The sequence below is a fragment of the Theropithecus gelada genome, chromosome 14 (assembly GCF_003255815.1).
Source record: "Theropithecus gelada isolate Dixy chromosome 14, Tgel_1.0, whole genome shotgun sequence".
Classification (NCBI taxonomy): domain Eukaryota; kingdom Metazoa; phylum Chordata; class Mammalia; order Primates; family Cercopithecidae; genus Theropithecus; species Theropithecus gelada.
The window spans coordinates 32,545,661-32,551,660 of NC_037682.1; the positions used below are offsets into that span (position 1 = coordinate 32,545,661).

Sequence of the window (6,000 nt, forward strand, 5' to 3'; positions counted from 1 at the left end):
CCAGCCTGGGGGACAAGAAAGAGATTTTGTCTCCAAAAAAAAAAAAAAAATTTGAGGGTAGGGAACAGTTCTTTCACATTTTGGCAGCATGCAAAAACAATGTGGGCCTGAAACATATTACATTCGTATTGAATAACTATTCAACACAACTACTGAAACATATCATTAGTTAGGTGCTTAAAATAGGTGTGATTATCAGTATAACTAGAACTACAGCTTTTTTTTCCTAATATTTCACTTTAAAAATTAAGCAACTTTTTTTTTTTTTTTTTTTTTTTTTTTTGACAGTTTTGCTCCATTACCCAGGCTGGAGTGCAGTGGTGCCATCTCGGGTCACTGCAGCCTTGACCTCCCAGGCTCAATCCATTCTTTTGCCTCAGCCTCCCAAGTAACTGGGATTACAGCCGCACACCACCATGCCCAGCTAATTTTTGTTGGGTAGAGTTGGGAGGGGTCTTACCATGTTGCCCAGGCTGGTATCAAACTCCTGACCTCAAGTAATCCTCCTGCCTCAGCCTCCCAAATTGTTGGGGTTACAGGCATGAGCCAGTGAACCCTCACACCCGGCCAATATTTACTTTTTGAATTAATAACACATTCACATGAAGCAAACATCAAAAAGTATAAAAAGCTATTCAGTGAAGTCTCCCTCTCTCTCCTGTTCTCATGCACATGCTTCCCGTTGCTCTCCACAGGTAACACTTATTCGTTTTTCTTTCATCTTTCCAAAGACTTTTTTGAAAAAACGAATATATCGGGAGGCTGAGGCAGGAGAATGGTGTGAAAACCCGGGAGGTGGAGCGGGCAGTGAGCCAAGATCGCACCGTTGCACTCCAGCCTGGGCGACAGAGCAAGGCTCCGTCTCAAAACAAACAAACAACAACAAAAAAAAAAACCCGGAATATATAAGCAAATACATGTTATACTTAAACAAGGAAAAACATCAAATATCCAGGGATCTTTTCCGCAGCTTGTATTTAAAAAGAAAATAAAATCAATCATATTTTGCCCCAGATGCTCAAGATTACCCACCTATCTTAGGCTCATGACCTTCAAGCCGGAAGTGTCCTAGCGCGGGAAAAGGTGAACCGGAAGGGCTGACAGGCGCTAGAGGCACGCTTCACTGAGGTAACTCGGAGCAGTCAAAAGCGTGTAGTTGGGCTGTTTAGGAAGCAGCCGTAATCTTTTCACCCTGGGTCCGCTGACGGGTTTGCCTAACCTGCCCTTCCTTGCTCTCGTTGCCAAGGGTCTGCTTTGGCCTGGAGCCTCCTGACTTTTGGGCTGTGTCTAGAATCTTCCGCGCTCCCGACCCAGGAGAAGCAGCCACCCTCAGGCCTCCATCTGGATCTCTGCTTGGGCAGGATTGAAACTGTGGGTGAGTCATGAGGGTCTCGTCTGTTCATCGTGGAGAAGTGCCTTCTGTACATGTGCCTTGCGTGGTGGTGGTTTTTGTTTTAAACCTCATGTTTGCCTTATGAATGCAATGTAGTAATGTCGATTGTTCTTGTGCAAATTTTCAAACAACTCTGACGGCTCAGAGTTGGCAACATTTGGAACTGTTATTGGTGAATCTCGAGTTTTTCCTTGGTGAACCTTACTTTGCAGAATGTTTTAAGTATAGTGCGAAAGTTCTAGTGCAGTTGCAGAAGTGTGTAAATTCCCAAGGACATTTCTCGATTTTTTCCTTCATTCTGCTGGTAATTTTGTTTCCCCCAAAGTGCCTTGCACGAGCAAATTTAAATGGAATCTCACTGGGAATGAGATGACTGCCATGCTAATACTGATAATGCTGAATTATAAATATAAATTATTTGGTCGGGGCGGTGGCTCACGCCTGTAGTCCCAGCACTTTGGGAGGCCGAGGTGGGCAGATCTCCTGAGGTCAGGAGTTTGAGACCAGCCTGGTCAACATGGCAAAACACCGGCTCTACTAAAAATACAAAAATTAGCCAGGCGAGGTGGCGGGCACCTGTAATCCCAGCTCCTTGGGAGGTTGAGGCAGGAAAATCGCTTGAACCCGGGAGGCGGAGGTTGCAGTGAGCTGAGATCACACCACTGCACTCCAGCCTGGGCGACAGAGCGAGACTCTGTCTAAAAAATAAAATAAAATAAATTAGTCATGTCATTGCTGCAATCTTCCACTTCACTTTGATTTGAAAATAAGTGACAACCCTTAAGTCAGTTATGGGAACCTTTACGGTCACTGCACTTCTTTTAGAAAGAAAATGTGAAGATTCCACGGAGTCTTCTGTTTACATTGAGATCCTCGAACTGGTGATTATTGGTTATTTTGCTTTAGTTGTGATAAATTCCAATGGCTGTCTTTGTATTATACCTTGAAGAAAAAACCTATACTGACATACCCCAACCTGAGAATCAGCAAATACTCTGTGGGTGGAGTTTCCTCTGTAGTCCTTCACTGGTGTCTTTTTCTCAGCCATTTCTTCGGCCAATTTGAGTCTTTACAACCCTCCCTGGTTTCAGGGTTGTCTTGGGGTAGTTGTTTAGTTTTGGAAAATTAGATTCCCCACTTTGATGATTTATAAAATGTGTTAATGCAGCTTGAGAAAACGTTTTAATTTCCATACGACTTCATATCGTAGTGTCAGGAAGGAAGCGAATGACAGATTTTAAAATTCCGAGTGTCCACTAGGCGGCAGCATAGTGTTTTTAGTTTCTTTCGCTCTGGCCGTGTATCCCGTAATAACTGTACAGGTGCGGCGATAGTGTTATTCTAATAGCAATAGATATCATATGTGGAATGCTTATTACACGCCAGGGGCTGGAGATTATCTCATTTAATCCTAAGAAAACAAACCCCAAACCCTGTACCGTAGGTATTCCCAGTATTCTCCTTACACTTCGTGAGAAAACCATGGGAAATAGATTAAATAACAATGCAAGGCTGATTACACAGCCGACAAGTGGTGGAGCTAGAATTGAAACCCAGGTGCTTAACCACCACTTCATGCTAACTAAATTAAAGTTATTGCAAGTTTGACCAAATTGTGAAGGATGCTATAAGATGAGAAGTCTGATTGTGTGTTTTCTGAAGGAGGTGAAAAGTGGGCACTGTTATTTATATAGTGTACCTCAAGACAGTTGGAGGTACACCATTTCCAAAACGCAGTATTTCCTAAATTGTGTTCCGGGGAGCACTAGTCCTGTGAGATGCTTCAATAAAAAAAGGTTTCTGTGGCCAGAAATACTCTTGGAATTCATTTAAGGGCTCTAAAATGTCCTGCGGTAAAGGAACTTGTTTAACCTAACTTTTTTTGAACGTTCTTAAACTTCTCTGATTACAGCCGACATTAAGAGTCAATACTTACCTTTACTATATGAGTAAATACTTACACATGAGTCAATACTTACCTTTACCATAAGCAGTGTACACTTATGTTTTTTATTTTATTTTTTACTAGTCCAGCCTTTCCTTTAAAAAAAATTCTGGTCAAGACCCATTCTATTGATTTTTTTGACTCATGAATGAGTCACAGTCTACAGTTTTACTGCACTAGACCATGTGGTCCTCTTTTTGTGCTGTGCTTATTAATGGAACACACTTTGGGAAACTGTGTTAGGGCTATAGTTGAAATAAGTCATTGATGCAATGGTAAATATCTTTGTTGATGGATTATGTTCTTTTATCAGTCCTGGTAACAGTTGAATGAGAACAGTGGTGGGGATTTTGTGTGTGTGTGTGTGTGTGTGTGTGTGTGTGTGTGTGTGTGTTTGAGACAGGATGTGGCTCTGTTGCCCAGGCTGGAGTGCAGTGGCGTAGTGTTGGCTTACTGCAACCTCCACTTCCTGGGCTCAAGTGATTCTCTCACCTCAGCCTCCTGAATAGCTGGGACTACAGGAGCACACTACCGCAAGCGTATACTTTTTGTTTTTGTGTTTTGGTAGAGATAGGATTTCACCATGTTGCTCAGTCTGGTCTTGAGCTCCTGAGCTCAAGCAATTGCACTGCCTCGGCTTCCCAAAGTGCTGGGATTGCAGGCATGAGCCACCACACCTGTCTGAGAATGGTGTTTTTTTAATTGGAAATTATTCTTTACAATCAGTTTAGGCCACTAACGAAGGAAGAACATATAACAGTTTTGTAGATTAGAATTTTCCAAAGTATGTTCTTTGGAATACACGTTCCCCAGAATACTGGCTTGTCTTCTGAATCATGAAAAAAAGTGTTTCATGGTCAAGGTAAACTTGGTAAATATGGATTAAAGTTAAACAGGCTCTAACAAAGCTAATGGGACTGCTTATCTCTGAAATGGGTAGTGTATGGGATTTCCCAGATTTATTTGACTGTGGAACCTTTTTTTAGAAATGTATCTTGTGGGCCTTGTGCCCCTTAGAACATACTTTGGGAAATAATCATGTAGCTAATTAAGGCAGAAATGTTTTTGTTGTAATGCACATTTAGGTGAAAATTTTTATTGTAAATTATTCATGTCATTTTCCTAATTCTTTTATTTGCTAATGTTGACATGACAGAGAAACACATCGGAAGTCATTCAGCTTTCTTAATTTCTTGATGACCTATGGAGATTTTCTGTTAGTAACAAGAAAAACCTTTATGAGATTTTCTGGCACTGATTAATTTCATATAAAACTAAAACTTATTTTCAGTTAAGTTTAATGAGCAGTATATTTGTAGCTGTGTTGGAATCAACTTTTATTAAGCTATTTGGCAATTCTTGTTTCATATTTGAAAAAAAATGGAGTTTAGTTAAAAGTTGTAAGTGTTTTATAAAATCCTTAAAGGAATTTTCCTAAATTTTATTTATAAGGTGGCCAAAATTAGTGCTTATGTACTTGATCCAAAGGTCTCTAGTATATTGCCTTAGATTGTTTGAATTTACAGTACATTTAGTAGCTTATTTTATGTTATGGTTTTATAATGATCTTTGTGGACAGAATATCCAATTCTCTCAATCTCTTCACACATATCTTACAGTTAATGTTTTGTTTATTTCTAAATTTCTAAAATTTGTATATATAATCTTCCCTTTGTTTCTTAAAACAAGGAACAATTTGGTAAGGATTTTAGTATGAATAGAGAATGTTTTACTCATAATAGTGTAAATATTTCAAGAAACTAAAAGTGGTTTTTGTAATTTTATGTAATTTATATCAATTTAATAAAGTGTTTATCAGGTATTCACTATGCTCTCAAGGTTTTTCCCTACTTGGAGGTTAATAAGCCTTCTTCAAACATGAAGCAGTTAATGAAAAAGTAACATTATTTATGGGCAGTATTATAAATGGATAAAATAAAGTGCAAAATTATGTGGAATAGACAATAACAGAATGGGGCAATATACACAATAAAGTGCTAACCATATGATCTGACAGTAAGTATAGTTCAGAAAAGGAGAAATTGGTGTGAATGGGATTTGTAAGAAAATCTTCACAGAGGAGATGGAATTTGATCTGATTTTAAAATATGTTTAAACAGAGAATATGTGGCAAGGCATTTGGTATAATAGAGCAGAATATGTGATGGTATTAGTTCAGCCTCCTTAACATGACATAAAAGACCCCCTAAGACTTGCCTGCTTCTCAAGCCTCATCTCATCTTCTCTCAGCCTTACCTGTTAGACTTCAATCTCCCTATGCTACTTTTAGTTCTTCATTTAAAATGATGTTTCTTCCATCTGTGCCTTTACTTATGCTGTTTTTCCCTCTAAAATACTGTTATCTAATTTTTCATTTTACTAATGTCTTGTCTTTTAAGATTTTAAGTCTCAGCCCAGAAGTCACCTTCCTCAGGCTAACTGGCCTTCCCAAGCCACCCCTGATTTTCTCATACTGGGTGTCCAACTTCACACATGATCACATTGTATTATAATTATTTTGTATATCTGTATCTTTCTACTAGAGTTCCTTGAGAAAAAGGTGTCTGCGTTTATTTTTTGTTGAGACAGGGTCTCATTCTGTCACACAGGCTGGAGTGTATTGGTGCGATCATAGCTAGTTGTAGCCTCTACCTCCCTGGCT

At 39.3% G+C, this 6,000-nt stretch overlaps 1 protein-coding gene across 2 annotated transcripts in view; it reads left to right on the forward strand.

The window, feature by feature from the left end:
- The first annotated feature begins 1,082 nt into the window (after positions 1-1,082).
- CCDC73 (coiled-coil domain containing 73) overlaps positions 1,083-6,000 on the forward strand; it is a 167,713-nt gene continuing 162,795 nt past the window's right edge. The window contains exon 1 of one of the 2 annotated variants that reach the window (XM_025355520.1): positions 1,083-1,128. The gene's annotated coding sequence lies outside the window, so the exon portion shown is untranslated. The other variant, XM_025355521.1, reaches the window with a different exon arrangement.